The sequence below is a fragment of the Bubalus kerabau genome, chromosome 19 (genome assembly GCF_029407905.1).
Source record: "Bubalus kerabau isolate K-KA32 ecotype Philippines breed swamp buffalo chromosome 19, PCC_UOA_SB_1v2, whole genome shotgun sequence".
NCBI classification, from domain to species: Eukaryota; Metazoa; Chordata; class Mammalia; order Artiodactyla; family Bovidae; genus Bubalus; species Bubalus kerabau.
The window spans coordinates 63,030,875-63,047,254 of NC_073642.1; the positions used below are offsets into that span (position 1 = coordinate 63,030,875).

Genomic DNA, 16,380 nt, shown 5'->3' on the forward strand with positions numbered 1-16,380 from the left:
TTTCAGACTCTTAATGGATGAAATTCCAAGTGTATAAAAGTATACTTAAAACGTTGCAGATGAATTCTGACTCTTGTTTTTACTTATCCTCCTCGCTACACAGATCAGAGTCTGTGACATTGGGTGTTTTTTGTATTATATACCATGGCAATTTGCTCCAAGCACTTTTACAAATGTGGTCTTCTTTTGAATAACCTTGAGGCTGGTAATTTTACTACACCCATTTAACAGAAACTGTGTCTCAGACATTTGGGGGGAACTGTTGCTGTCTCAGATTTTTCATATTTATCATTCAGCAATATGTTCATGCCACTTTTTCAAGCAAATTTACCCTCCCCTTCCATTATCTAAGACATATTTGAATTGGATTTTTTTAATGAGTTGATGGTCTCCAAATCTTTGGGTCAGAGGTCCCATAAAAGTACACCTAGGTTAGAAATGGTAACTAACATGATTCATTTGATGTATGTGTGTGGGGGGCATAGTTTCAAGGTCTCTGCATTAAGATCCCGTCAATATGCCCCCTTAAATTATATGCTTAAGAAAAGAAGATTGCTTTAATAAAAATAGATCCTACACGGCATGTTATTCTTCATAATTGGACGAGATCACAAAGAGCATACACTTACAAGATAATCTGAAAATGAATGGCCAAATAATATAGTAATCACCAAATCCTTATTACGTGAAGCCTATACGCGCCAGGAGGCCCTTTCTCCCTTGATGATCAAGCCTGACCCCTATTAATTTTAATAGGAGTTAAGTAGTCACATCAAGGGAGGAATCAGTGAGTACTCTCAGCAAACCAGCCCCGAAGATTAAGACCTCCACTTTTGGCTTTCTGCTGAAAATGTGACACATTGCATGATGCTTATCTGCTTTTAATTGTGTGTTGTGTGTGTGTGTGTGTTTTCTCCCTTCTTTTTGCAGAGGAGGCAATTTGCAAGTCATTGCTCTATGCCTCCCTACAACGAAGAGATAAATTATATGAGAGGCTGTGGTGTTTGGCCTGTTTGATACCCTTTGCTGATAAATTGAAGTGAACCTTCATAATTAATACCCAGTCTTTTCTGGTTGACTCCATTGCACTAAAGCTTGAGGATATCTGACTGTAATGAAAAATGATTGTTGTGATGCACTCTGCCTTTTTCCCTCTTTTTATCTCTATCGTCAAAAATATGCACGGAACAAATCTACTGGAGGTTCTGTTGGACAGCGTCAGAAAGATCTCTCGTTTTTATTAAGCAGCGTCTTCAAAGATTCAGCAGAGACAGACTTGCTTCTGTGAGCTTTTTAACATGTAAGTGACATTTCCCTGCGTTTAAATATGGCTTTGTTAGGCTGTGCTTGCAATCAGAATGCAAAAAAAGCCCCGCTGTTAGAACCTGAAACCAAAGAGAAATAGATCCTCCTTTAGTTTCACTCTTGAAATAGAAGTCAAGGGAAAGCCAGAATCAGAGAAATCAAATTAGATTTAAAATTCCTGTGAGCTCTCAGAATGCAAGATCAGGATAAACATTCCATCCTGAACAACTAAACCAAACAAAGCAAGATACTGTTTAATAAGATGTTGTGATAGATAAGTGAGCCTGTGCACTTGTGCTGGACTTACGGTTTAAGAAGTGTTTAGAAAATCAGCTTACCAGCTCCCTGACTTCTCATTCAGAGGGGATGAGAATAATTCAGGCCATTTTGCAGATGAGGAAATTGGTTCAGTAAGTAGGCATGACCTCTCAAGGCAGACCCAGGGTCAAAATATAGGTCTTCTCACAGCTGTTGCCATTTAATAGCAGGCTCCCCAACATTTTAGGGACATAGGGAAAAGACAAAATGAGGAAACAGACAAAAGAGAGAACAGATGAAGCCTGCATCATCCTGTTTGTGAGCCCTTCCCAGTGTCTTCCATCTTTCATTTTTTAAAAAACCAGCCAGCCCACTAGGCTGATTTTTTAAATTTAATTTTTAAGTTAAATAAAAATAAAAACTAGCTGGTTTTTATTTAATTTGTTCATTGCTGCTGCTAAGTCGCTTCAGTCATGTCCGATCTGTGCGACCCCATAGACGGCAGCCCACCAGGCTCCCCTGTCCCTGGGATTCTCCTGCAAGAACACTGGAGTGGGTTGACATTTTCTTCTCCAAGGCATGAAAGGGAAAAGTGAACGTGAAGTCGCTCAGTGTCTGACTCTTAGTGACCCCATGGACTGCAGCCTACCAGGCTCCTCCGTCCATGGGATTTTCCAGGCAAGAGTACTGGAGTGGGTTGTGATTACTTATTTATTTATTGAACTGTGGTTGCTTTGCAGTATTATATTAGTTTCAGGTATACAGTATCAGTTCAGTTCAGTTGTTCAGTCATGTTTGACTCTTTGCGACCCCATGGACTATAGCACACAAGGCTGCTCTGTCCATCACCAACTCCAAGAGCTTACTCAAACTGATGTCCATCAAGCTGGTGATGCCATCCAACCATCTCATGAACTATAGCCTGACACACTCCTCTGTACATGGAATTCTTGAGGCCAGAATACTGGAGTGGGTAGCCATTCCCTTCTCCAGGTGCTCTTCCTAGCCCAGGGATCAAATCAGGTCTCCAGCATTACAGGGGGATTCTTTACCATCTGAGCCACCAGTGAATTTCTTAGTCCCTTATCCCTTTCTTGCCCCTCCATCCTTCCCTCTCCTAACTGGTAATCACTAGTTTGTTTTCTGTATCTGAAAACTCTGTTTTTATTTTGCTACACTCATTCATTTTATTTTTTAGATGCTACATGTAAATGATAACAAATAGTATTTGTCCTTCTCTGTCTGACTTATTTTAGACACTAAGCATAATATTCTCCAAGACCATCCATGTTACTGCAAATGGCAATTTATCATTCATTTTTAGAGCTGAGTACTATTCCACTGGGCTTCGTTGCATATTGGGTCTGCTCAAGTGGTGCTAGCGGTAAAGAATCTGCCTACCAATGCAGGAGGCGCAAGAGACATAGGTTTGATCCCTGGCTTGGAGCAGGAAATGGTAACCCACTCCAGTATTTTTGCCTGGGAAATCCCATGGATAGAGGAGTTAGGCCCTACAGTCCATGGGGTTCAAAGAGTCGAACACGAAAGAGCAAGCACACGTGCATACACACACACACACACACACACACACACACACACACACCACATCTTCTTTACTCATTCATCTGCTGATGGATACTTGGGCTGTGTCCACATCTTGGCTATTGTAAATAATGATGCTAGGAACACTGGGGGGCTTATATCTTCTTGAATTTTTGTTTCTTCCATACTTGTTTTGGAATTGCTGGATCATATGGTAGTTTCATTTTCAGTTTTTTGAGGAACCTCTATGCTGTTTTCCATAGCATCAGTATACATCTACAGCTCCTCCAGCAGGGTAGAGTTTTCTCCACACCCTTTCCAGTATTTATTATTTGTAGACTTCTTGATGATGGCCATTTAGGCTGGTAGTTTTGATTTGCATTTCTCTAACAATTAATAATATTGAGCATCTTTTCATGTATCTATTGGCCAACTGTATGTCTTTGGAAATATGTCTATTCAGGTCCTTGCCCATTTTTTTTGATTAGGTTGTTTAATTTTCTGATATTGAGTTGTATATATTTTGTATATTAAGCTCTTATCAGTTACATCATATGCAAATATTTTCTCCCATTCTGTAGTTTGTATTTTTGTTTTGTTTATGGTTCCCTTTTTTGTGCACAATATTTTAAGTTTAATTATATCTCATTTATTTTTGCTTTTATATCTTTTGCCTTCAGAGACAGATCCTCAAAATATTGCTATGTTTTACACTAAAGAGTCTTCTGCCTATATTCTCTTCTCGGAGTTTAATGGTTTAAGCTCTTATATTTAGGCCTTTAATCCATTTTGAATTTATTTTTGCATATGATATGAGGAAATGTTCTAATTTCATTCTTTAACATGTAGTTGTCCAGTTTCTCAGCCTCACTTCTTGAGGAAACTTTTCTCAACTGTATACTCTTGCCTCCTTTGTTGTAGATTAATGGACCATAAATAGGTAGACTTATTTCTGGGCTCTCCATTTTGTACCATTGATCTATGTGGTTTTTTTTTTTTTCTTTTTTTGTCAGTATCGTGCTGTTTTGATTACTGTAAGCTTTGTAGTATAGTCAGAAGTCTGCAAGGGTGTTTTTGTTTTTGTTTATTTCCTCAAGATTACTTCTCACTGACTTCCTGAGGGCCGTCCCTCCACTGAAAGTGAAAGTGAAAGTTGTTCAGTCATGTCTGACTCTTTGTGACCCCATAGACTGTACTGTCCATGGAATTCTCTAGGCCAGAATACTGGAGTTGGAAGCCATTTCTTTCTCCAAGGGATCTTCCCAAACCAGGTCTCCCGCATTGTAGGAGGATTCTTTATCAGCTGAGTCACAAAGGAAGCCCATGGATATTCACCATGTCTGTTGCTATGTCCACACTGCTAATCCAGGGTCTGACTCCTTTTCATACTCAACAGCCCTCACTACCAACACAGTGCTATTCCCCTGCTCATTAAGAGGGATCAGAGTGAATTCTCAGGGCATGGAGGGGATAGCTTTTTGGAGGGACCGCGGCATCTTGAGAGTCACAGCTGTAGATGTTGAGATGTTTCAGCTTTTGCAAGGCAGCAGAGTTTCTGGAGGGACCACAGACAGACTCCATAATACATGTGTCTGAAAACCCCAAACTATTGTTCCTAGATGTAGACCATTATTTTTAAGTGCCCGCTGTTTAGAGTTCTGTGGGGAAATCAAACTAACTTAAACTGAGAGTTTACATTTTTAAATGCCTTCCACGAATCAAGTAAGCTCATGAAATGCTGACAATTCCACAACATGAAACCAACTATCAAGTCACCCACCCATGCAACCTTCGTTGGTCAAATACTGAGTACCTACTTTATGTAAAATTCTTGCCTACTGATGTTTGGAGCTTACTTTTGGAGATTCCTTATGGATGGAGGTAAGAAATGGCAAACGTGTTTGAAATGCCCTTTCAGCTGTTGATAGTTTCTATAGGGAAATGTAAAGCAGGGTAAGGAAAGAGACATGAGCAGAGGATCAGCAAAGATGTCTCTGAGGGGGAGCCTCTGAGCAGTGACATAATCAGAAAGAGTGAACTATGTAAAGGACTGGGGAAGAAACATTCCAGGAGCAGGGCATGAGAAGGTAAGAGAATTTTAGGGGTACAGGGTTCAGTTCAGTCCAGTCACTCAGTCCAGTTCAGTCACTCAGTCGTGTCTGACTCTTGGTACATGACCATGAAACATAGCAAGATGACCCACAAGAAAGCTCTCCGTGACCTCTGAGCTGGAGGACATGCATCCATGAATGCTGTTGTTCAGTTGCTACATCATGTCCAAATCTTTGCAACCCCGTGAACTGCAGCACATCAGTCTCCTCTGTCCTCCACCATCTCCCGGAGTTTACACAAACTCATGTTTATCAAGTCTCTAATGATATCTAACCATCTCATCCTCTGTTGCTCCCCTTCTCCTTTTGCCCTCAATCTTTTCCAGCATCAGGGTCTTTTCCAATGAGTCATCTCTTCAGATCAGGTGGCCAAAGTATTGGAGCTTCAGCTTCATCAACAGCACTTCCAATGAATATTCAGGATCGACTTCCTTTAGGATTGACTGGTTTGATCTTCTTGCAGTCCAAGGGATTCTCAAGAGTCTTCTCCAGCACCACATTTCAAAAGCATCAATTCTTTGGTGTTTGGTTTTCTTTATGGTCCAACTCTCACGTCTGTACAAGACTACTGGAAAACATCCTCAACTGCCACTAACCAGCCTCATGATTTGGAAAAACTGCTTCTTCTCATGCTGTTTCCCAGTCTTGGAAATAAGCGGATGAACTGAAAAAATTCTGGGTTACTTTGACTAAAAATTCTGATTCCATGTGAGGATGACCCTAAAAACTTGATAATCCTTCTGTTTTTTGTTTGTTTGTTTGTTTTTCATTTTTCCTAACCCTGTTTTCTTTGGAAGGAATGATGCTAAAGCTGAAACTCCAGTACTTTGGCCACCTCATACGAAGAGTTGACTCATTGGAAAAGACTCTGATGCTGGGAGGGATTGGGGGCAGGAGGAAAAGGGGATGACAGAGGATGAGATGGCTGGATGGCATCACTGACTCGATGGATGTGAGTCTGGGTGAACTCCGGGAGTTGGTGGTGCACAGGGAGGCCTGGTGTGCTGTGATTCATGGGGTCACAAAGTGTCGGACACAACTGAGCAACTGATCTGATCTGATCTGAACCCTGTTTTCCATTCATGTTAGAAAACTATGGTGAGTCCCCTATGGATTCCAATCTTGGGTTCCAATGGTGTTTTTGGAGATTCCAAATGTAAATAATGAAGAGACACATTGTGTATTCTTGATGAAGTATCCTTAGCACAGATAGAAAATTATTCTTCAGAATAAGACCAGAATGTCATGCAACAACAGGGAAACATCATAAAAAGTCTCTTAATGTAATAAATGGATAGTGATCATTCTGAAGAAGACAGTACATGTGGTGGGAAAGCTCCTCTGCCAACTTCCTGTCCACGTTCAGTTGAGAGAGCTCTGAATCCTAACTACTAGACCATCAGGGACTTACTAAATTGAGACACCATATTGGAAAGAAAGATTCATATTAACTCTTCAAGCCAGAATGTTTAGGAGAGAATACTTGTATTCTTGTTTTATAAATATATAGAGGATATGGGTATAAAAGATCAGAAATTCAAGAATTGTTTCAGAAAAAAAAAAGCTTCTACTTCTTTTGAAAAGAAAGATAAAATAAATTTGTGAGTTATTCAGTAATACATTATTGTATCTATTAAGTCTATTAAATAAAATATTGCTTTTTAAAAAAGTTGAAATGTAGGTGATTTACAATGTTGTGTTAGTTTTAGGCATACAGAAAGTGATTCAGATATATATATATATTCTTTTTAAGATTCTTTTCCATTATAGATTATTATAAGATATTGAATACAGTTTCCTGTGCTATGCAACAGATCCTTATTTGTTTTATATACAGTTATGTGTATCTGTTAATTCCAAATTTCTAGTTTATACCTCCCTCCCCTGTTCCCCTTTGCTGTGTGTGAGCTCAGTTGCTTCAGTCATGTCTGACTCATTGCAATCCTATGGATTGTAGCCTACCGGCTTCCTCTGTCCACAGGATTCTCCAGGCAAGAATACTGGAGTGGGTTGCCATGCCCTCCTCCAGGGGATCTTTCTTGATAGTCATAGATTTGTATTCTATGTCTGTGAGCTTATTATGTCTTGCAAATAAGTTCATTTGTGTTATTTTTTTAAATTCCACATAGAAGTGATATCATATGACATTTGTCTTTCTCTCTCTGACTTATTTCAATTAGTATGATCATCGCTAGGTCCATCCATGTTGCTGCAAATGGCATTATTTCATTCTTTTTTTATAGCTGAGTCCTATTCCATTGAATATATATGCCACATCTTTATCTTTTCATCTGTTGATGGACATTTAGGTTGCTTCCATGTCTTGGCTGTTGTAAACAGTGCTGCTATGAACATAGGGGTACAGGTGTCTTTTTGAATAAGAGTTTTCATCGTTTCCATATATATGGCCAAGAATGTGATTGCTGGATCCTATGGTGTCTCTATTTTCAGCGCTTTAAGGAACCTCTATGCTGTTTTCCATCAGTTTACATTCCTGCCAACCATTTAGGTGGGTTCCTTTTCTTCACATCCTCTCCAGAATTTACTATTTGTAGAGTTTTTGATGAAGGCTATTGTGACTAATATGAGGTGATACCTCTTTATAGCTGTGATTTGCATTTCTCTAACAATTAGCGATGTTGAACATTTCTCCAAAGAACCCGTACAGATGGCCAACAGGCACATAAAAAATATTACTTAAAAAAAAAAAATGTTTTGGAGATTTGTCCTAAAACTGTCAGTTGCAAGAATGCTCACAATTTGGAACATTTGTTAGTAGCTGAGTTTGTGGTAATAAAAGGGCTTCTGTTGAAAGACCATTGATCTTAGGGTTAGAAGACAAGATTCAGGCTACAGCTCTTCGTTTACTAGCTGTGTGATCTTAGTCAAGTTACTAGGCTAGTCTAAACTTTGACTTAAGAGTATAAATTAGGGGCATTACACCTGTCCAGTTTACTTCATAGAGTGAGAAGTGAATGAAAACACATGTAAATAAAATTGCTCTGTTAACAGCAAAACACTGGCAAATATGAAGAAGAATTTAAAAAGGAAGGCAAAAAGGATAAAAAAAAAAATAGAAGAGGAGGAAGGAGGGGTGTTGATGGAAAGAATTTACTTTCACACATTTTAATCCCAGTTAGAATATTGGAGAAGGAAATGGCAACCCACTCCACTGTTCTTGCCTGGAGAATCCCAGGGATGGGGGAGCCTGTTGGGCTGCCGTCTATGGGGTCGCACAGAGTCGGACACGACTGAAGCGACTTAGTAGTAGTAGTAGTAGAATATGGTCAGACTTAGAGGATTTTAGCAGCAGTAGGTAGGACCCTAAACCCACATTCTTTCTCCAGCATGTTCCATGCAATTCCCATAGTTTCTCATGCCCCTTGGGTCTATTTATTGTCCCTTTCGTCTCCAGTTTTAAGGGATAAATAATCCTCAGAAGGAAGCATATTTTATTGACATTAGTCATCATTCAAACTTTTCAGAGTCCCCACTGCCTATAGACTAATGGCCAGATTTCTTCCATGGTTTGTCATTAATCCCCCTGACTAAGAAGATTATGCTTTTTCTAATCCTTCTTAAAGACATGGGATTCACTCTAGCTCACCTCAATGCAGAAGAGATATTGAAAGTCTCCAATTCAACAAGACACATGTACCCCTATGTTCAGGGCAGCATTCTTTACAATAGCCAAGACATGGAAACATTCTAAATGCATATAGACAATGCAATTGGAGAAGGCAACGGCACCCACTCCAGTACTCTTGCCTGGAAAATCCCATGGATGGAAGGGCCTGGTAGGCTGTAGTCCATGGGGTCGCTAAGAGTCGGACACGACTGAGCAACTTCACTTTCACTCTTCACTTTCATGCATTGGAGAAGGAAATGGCAACCCACTCCAGTGTTCTTGCCTGGAGAATCCCAGGGATGGGGGAGCCTGATGGGCTGCCATCTATGGGGTTGCACAGAGTCGGACACAACTGAAGAGATGCAGCAGCAGCAGCAGCATACAATGCAATATTACTCTGCCATCAAAAAGAATGAAATGATGTCATTTGCAGCAACATGGATGGATCTAGAGATTATCACACAAAGTGAAGTAAGTTAGAGAGAGAAAGACAAATATCACATGAAATCATTTACATGTGAATTCCAAAATGTAATACAAATCAACATATCTATGAAACAGAAATAGATATAGGGATGGCAGTTTGGGGTTAGCAGAGGCAAACAATTATATAGGATAAAGAGAGAAACAAGAAGGTCCTACTATGTAGCACAGGGAATTAGATTCAATATCCTATAATAAACCATAATGGAAAATAATATGAATATATATATATAATATACATATACATATATATGTTGTTGTTCAGTCATGAAGTCATTTCTAACTCTTTTTATAGCCATGGATGGCAGCACACCAGGGTCCCCTGTCCTTCACTATCTCCCAGAACTTGCTCAAATTCATGTCCATTGAGTCAGTGATGCTATCTAGCCATTTCATCTTCTGCTACCTACTTCTCCTTCGAAAAGCCTCATGTTCTTTTCGAATGAGTAGGCTCAAGTATAAGTGAATCAATTTGCTGTACAGATGAAGTGAAATCAGTCCCAAAGTATCCAGGACCTATTCACAGTTACAGCAGTCATTGTCATCAAGAAAAGCCAGTGCAAGAAACATTTGGAGCAAGGCAAACATGAGGCTGTGAAGCTGCGAATAACCAAGAAATTCCATGTGCAGGACCAAGAATGAAGAAGCAGACCAATGGGACATAATAAAGAAAATGAGGGTGTGTGCTTGTGAGTTATGGTTTGGGCTGCACATAAATTTGGTTTCTCTTGGAGATTCCAAGTGCTCCCCAGAATCAGTGTTTGCCTCTAAGAATGAAAATCATCACATCCACAACACAGTGGGTGGGTTAAACCATCTGTGGGCACAAACCCCAGCAAACCATAAATTTTCACTGGAGCTTGGATACAGCTCAACCCAGATCAAAGCTTCAGCAGTAGTATCTAGGAGTCATGGTTGGAATAAACGTATCCTTTAGGAAGTGGGTGCCTGTTGGCTTTGTTATGTTTGTTGTTGTTTAGTTGCTAAGTCATTTCCGACACTTTTGTGACCCTATAGACTGTAGCCTGCCAGGCTCCTCTGTCCACGGTATTTCTTAGAAAAGAGGTATCAGGCTGTCCCAGCTGGATGTCAGAGCCACCCTGTCTGGACCCAGTGGCCGTTCTTTTTCACGGAGCTTTGAGCTTCAGTAACTTTCTTGGTGGGCTTCCCTGGTAGCGTAGATGGTAAAGAATCTGCCTGCAGTGCAGGAGACCTGGATTCGATCCCTGGGTTGGAAAGATCTTCTGGAGGAGGAAATGGCAACTCATTCAGTGAGGGAATATTTTGGTCAGCTTGGGCATTCTGTCACTGGCAGGTCAATTTCTTATCTAAAGTGAGTCAGTGAACAATTGGTAGCAAATATATCTGTCTTTTGAGATGGATTATTGTCCAGGCATGAAGTATTTCTTCCAACCTGATCTAGTTGCTTAATGTGCCAAGGTGAATGGCGATTTCTGGTTTTGGACCATAATGCAGTCATGATTAGCTTATTTTAGAAATGTCTTTCTATAACTATGTGCTTTGCTTTCAAATGACAGCATGCCACAATCTTGACTGCTAGGGCTGGTTCAGCTCTGTGTGAATTCCTTATGGCCGGATCAAAGACATGTATGTTTAAGCTAAACCTTTTTCATAGGAAGCACTCAGCTGAGAATGAATGAATGAATGAAAGGAAGTTTGCTCACTTCAGTTTATCAAGGTTCCAAATCTGACGGCCTATTTTTTATGTGCGAAATATTTTTTCTAAAGCTTCATTCCCACCAAAATAAACATTGGTACAAGAAAGAGTTTTTATAAACGTTTCGCTGTGCTCAAGCCACAAGGCCGTTTATTAATGACACTTCCAAGCTCCGTTCTTGTGCTCTAACTGGCAAGGGGGAGTTCTGTGCTCACAGAATGTAATTCAAGAACCAATAAAAGTTGATTACATACATATGAAACGTATGGACTGGGGGTAGGAGTCCTGGATGGATTACAAAGTGGGTGTCATGTTTCATCTTCTGCATGGGGTTTTATGGGAGGCCTGCATGAAGCCACAGACTTCTACATCGTCCCTTTCACTAAACATCATGTAAACAGAATCATGTTCTCATTCAAAAATACATCTGCAAGATTACAGTTCAGAAAGAACTCCAGGTTTTCTATCAACTTTAGCTCTAACTGGAGAATCTTATGAGAAACTCAGTAATTAATTAGGAGGTACAAGAGGTCATCTTTAACTATGAACAATTAAAATAAAATAGACTATTAGTTCCCTGATTGGAGATGTGGCAGCTGGAGGTACACGATCTTATAGAATGATGAGCTTTTTTTTTTTTACTTCAAAATAAAGCCATATTTCCCACTCTCCTCGTCCCCAAATTGTAACATCTACTGATGAGTATTATTGAGCAGCCATTTTTTAATAGCAAAAGAAAATGTCTGGATACTTTGCTGGTTTTCTCTGGAGCCTTGGCCACAGAAATATCCAAGCCTTGTTCTGGTCTGTGTTGAAACACAGCCACCTCTGGGTATCCACATGGCAGCTGTTTGCCAGCCCCCCAGCACAGCTGGTTTTGAGCAGGAAATGAGGGAACCCTTCTCTGGGGAAAACTACAGGGAGTTTTTGGTGAGCAGAATGCAATTACCCTGGCTGGAAGTGTGCCAGGCGAGGATGGTACATGTCTGACTGTTGCGAAGGCATCATGGGACCCTCTCCCATGTAGGCTGTGCTTTAGCAGAAGACAGAATGAAAATATAATTATGATCATCTTAATGACTATAAGGTAATTATGATGATGTTAATGTTTTTCAAGAAAACTTCTTTCACTTTCCAAGGTTGAGAATGCAAAGCAGTGGACATGAGGATTGAAAACAATACATTCGCAACAAATGATCCACCTGTGTTAATAACTTGATCAACTCTTTCAAAATGACTGACAGGTATGTATCAATTCTTTAGTAAGTCCTGGTGACTCTTCTGCTTTGCATCATAAATTCTTTCTAGAGTTTATCTTTACTTAAGAGTTTTACAAATCCTTTTAACAGTCATTTCCTCTGCGCCCTCAAGGCAATTTAAAAGTGTTTTGAAAAGATGCATGTTTTTATTATCCCCAATTTACAGATGAGAAAACCAAGGCTTAAAGAAATGAATCATTTACAATCATACATTGCTAAGTGTTAAAGTCATTACACTACATTTGTCCTTACCCTTTACCACTTTTCCAGAGAAAGTTGAATAATACACATCATTCATCCCCCAGAAATGCTAATTTATGTTTCTCCACATATTTTTAGTGCCAGATTTTAAAATTATGTAAGATGTAGTTTTGAAGTTGGAGCCATCAAAAAGTTCAATCATGACTAGTTGACTAGAAAATATATCTGATAATAAAAATTCAGTTCAAAAAATGGATTACATAATCCATTTTGCTAAACATAGCCTGCAAGAATCTAATGAGAGTCAACTCTGAAATCAATCACTCAAGAAGCTAAATTGTTAAAGTTCTTGTGAAGTAGTTTCCTGATAAATGGCATTCTTTGATGGAGTGTCTGGGTAAATATGGTGCATTCGTGATTGATCCTCCAGAATCTTGAGTTATTTTAAAAAGAATATTTCATTTTTATATTGATATGTGGTTGCAAAGAATGAAATGCATGGATTCAAATTCCAGCTCCACTGTTCTCTGAATGACCTTGGAAATGGCCCTTCATTCTGGAGTAAGACGTCAGGAGATAGAATAAAATTGACATTACATGCAGAGTTACGAGTGATTAAATAATATATATGAAAATGTCTACAATGACATCTCCACACAGTATGTGCCCCAGAGCTTATCAAAATCCTTTCCAACAGCTATTTACAGTTGTCTAACTTCAATTGAAATAAAATACAAAACTAATTTACAGGACATGCTTCTCAATACATATGTTAATTTTCATGATATTCCCTTGAAATTTAATTTGGATATTTACACTGAAGACAGAGTGGACTGAAGACAGAGTGGCCCAAACTGTATTCGGGACTTGCAGATAGAAAAATTCATTAACAAATAAAACAGAAACAGAGAAGAAGAGTGTATCATATAATCAGAGGTCCAAAGCATCTGAGTTCTAAAAAATCTAGGCTCTTTCTAGTTGATTGATTTTTTGCATTATCCATGTACTTACCTAATATTTGTTACACACCTGTTAAATGAAAAATGATATGTTAGGTGATGAGAATATAAACATTTTAAAGCAGAGATAAGATAAAACAGTATACTTTTTGAGCTCAAAAAGCTCACAGAATAACTGCTAAACAGATTTGGGGATAATGCATTTTCATATAATAATTATATTTATGAGTAAGTGATGGTACCTTAAGATTAATCCTCTTGGAGATGTTAGGTAATTTCCTAACTAGTGTCTTGAAGCATCACTAGTTCTTGGTTATAAACAGCTGGCTGAGCTGGGCAAGAATAATACTGAGAAGTAGGCCTTGATCCTCAGATGTCCTCATTGTTTTCAGTTGATCAGTTGTGTCCAACTCTTTGTGATCCCAGGCTTGCTTCTCCTTCACCATCTCTCAGAGATTGCTCAAACTCATGTCTGTTGAGTCAATGATGCCATCTAATCATCTCATCCTCTATTGCCCACTTCTCCTCTTGCCATCAATCTTTTCCAGCATCAGGGTCTTCTCCAGGGTCTTTACATCATTTCAAATCAGGTGGCCAAAGTATTGGAGCTTCAGCTTCAACATCAGTCCCTCCAGTGAATATTTAGGGTTGATTTCCTTTAGGATGGACTGGTTTGCTCTCCATGTTTTCCAAGGAACTCTCAAGACTCTTCTCCAACACTACAGATGCCCTAGACCTTCAAATGTCCTAGACCTTCCTTATGGGTTGATCTCTAGCTCAGCTCGTAGAATTCCTGCACAAACCCAGGAATCTTATGTGTAAACAAGGCAATATTGTTTTCTGATATAAACATTGGGATATCAGGGCTGTTTGATATATGTGAGAAATTAATGGAACATTCTTGTTCCAAGTCTCCAATCCTATGTAAGTCCTGAGGTGACTATGCAAACATGCTTGTCCCTCTTCTCTGTAATATCCCACTATTGTGTGACTCTAACCAGAGGTATGGGTTAATTTTAACTCACTCCAGCATTCTTGTCTGGAGAATCCCATGGATAGAGGTGCCTGGCAGCCTAAAAGCCATAGGGTCTCAGAGTTGGACACAACTGAAGTGACTTAGCACACATGCATGGGTTAATTTTATGAATCCATCATTACACTTTGTAATACAGACAGTGTTCCATATTAAGACTAGAAGGGGAAAAAAATCTTCAGGGCACTGCCAATTCTGAGCTGTCACCTCCAGCATCTTGTCTCTTTCTCATGATGGCAGATGAAAGGAAACGAGAGGGAACAATAGAGCAGGAAGGGAGGGAGGACCAAGAGAATGAAAATCACAAATTTGGAAGCTTTCTGAACACCGTAAATCCTTTGTCCACAATTAGACATCACTATTTTCAGCATCCCCATCCCAGGTCTCCTTCCCAATTAAATTGGCTGCATGTGTCAATGAGTTTCTATAGAAACATGTTTCCACCTCTCAACTAAGCTGTGAGGACATACCTATAAATGTAGGATCTAAATCTCTTCCTTTTCATTGTGCAACTTATGACCTTTAGGAAAATTTGCAATATTCATTATCCATTTCACTGAAAACAGGAGTCGTGTCTAATTTTTGGAGCATTTTTGGAAGTTGAAGAAATATAGTCTGGCTTAATTTGCAAAGGATTCTGTTGACTCTTCAGTAATAACATGTACCAAGGAGAACAGGAGACAAGGAATTTGAGTTTAGGGTGTATTCTAAGAGAGCCCATGTCTGATCTTGGGAAGTTGCTGATACTTTTAGCTTTCCAAGGACAGGATTGGACTCTAGGTATCATTTAACAATATGACTCATCAGTCACGGTAACATCTTTGGCCCTGATGATTCAAAAATTATTATTCACCCAACACATTTTTTACAACTTTCTTCATTTCATGAGAAAGTTTTGGTCAGCAAAAGTGATGGGCATTCACTCTTCCTTCTCACCCTATGAAATGTTGGAGGATATGAGTGTTTCATTTCCTTGAAGAAAGGAGATGTTGTATGTCTTCTCGGCATTTCCATACATGAGGTTAGTCTCCTCATTATAAAAAACTTAGACAACATTAAAATGAGTAACCAGAATGCTAGTACACACATGAACATACTCATAAACACACACACACACACACCACTGGAGGTAATGAAGTGGTTGGGGTATTTCTCTATCTTTTTAACCCTTGAACATCTTAGGGATCAAGATTTGGCCTGTGACTTTGTGTTTCTGTGGTGCCCTAAGGACCAAAGAACAAGGTGAAAGAGAAGGGTCTTCGAAAGAAGGAACCGAAAAAAAAAAAAAAAAAAAAAACCCAGACCCCTATCACCCCTTCCTGCACCTATGTTGTACTGTTGAAGAATTTTTGAGCCCTCCTAAGCAGTATGGCCTGTCTTCCCTCCTACCCCATGTAAGGGAAATGTATTTGTCTTATTCTTCTCCCACCCAGTATACAAACTTTATCCAATCAACTTGCAAGACCCCTACACCACTCCTTGTCCCCTGGCTATAAAAACGAACCAAGGACCCACATTCAAGGTCTGCTCTCCATGACTGTCAGGAAGTTGGCCTGTGGTACCGGCAGTGACTCTCACCACCATCACCCCGCCCCTGCTAACTCTAATAAAGTTTATTCTCCTTTCATTCTGCCTCATGTCTGGAAATTCTTTTCTAACCTGCACATAGACCATAATTTCTATTAGGATATGGTGAACTAGGAAAATTAAATATGACCTGGAAATGGAACTTATATAGCACACATAATTTACATGACTTCTTTTGTGCCAGTAAGAGAGAGCATGTTCAGAGGCAACTGGGCCCTTGAAAAAGCCATCTAGCTACTTTTCACTTCCCGATTCCATTCTAATAATCCTTTCCAGAACCCCCAAGGATGGGGAGTTTGGAGCCTGCCTTTAACATCAGGCAATAAGCCACACCCC

The 16,380-nt window shown here is 39.5% G+C and overlaps 1 long non-coding RNA gene across 1 annotated transcript; it reads left to right on the forward strand.

Annotated features, from left to right (window-relative positions):
• The first annotated feature begins 795 nt into the window (after positions 1 to 795).
• On the forward strand, positions 796 to 16,070 carry LOC129634035 (uncharacterized). Its single transcript, XR_008705384.1, has 3 exons — positions 796 to 1,300; positions 12,145 to 12,249; positions 15,891 to 16,070. It is a non-coding gene; the product is annotated as an uncharacterized LOC129634035 (long non-coding RNA).
• Positions 16,071 to 16,380: the final 310 nt, after the last annotated feature.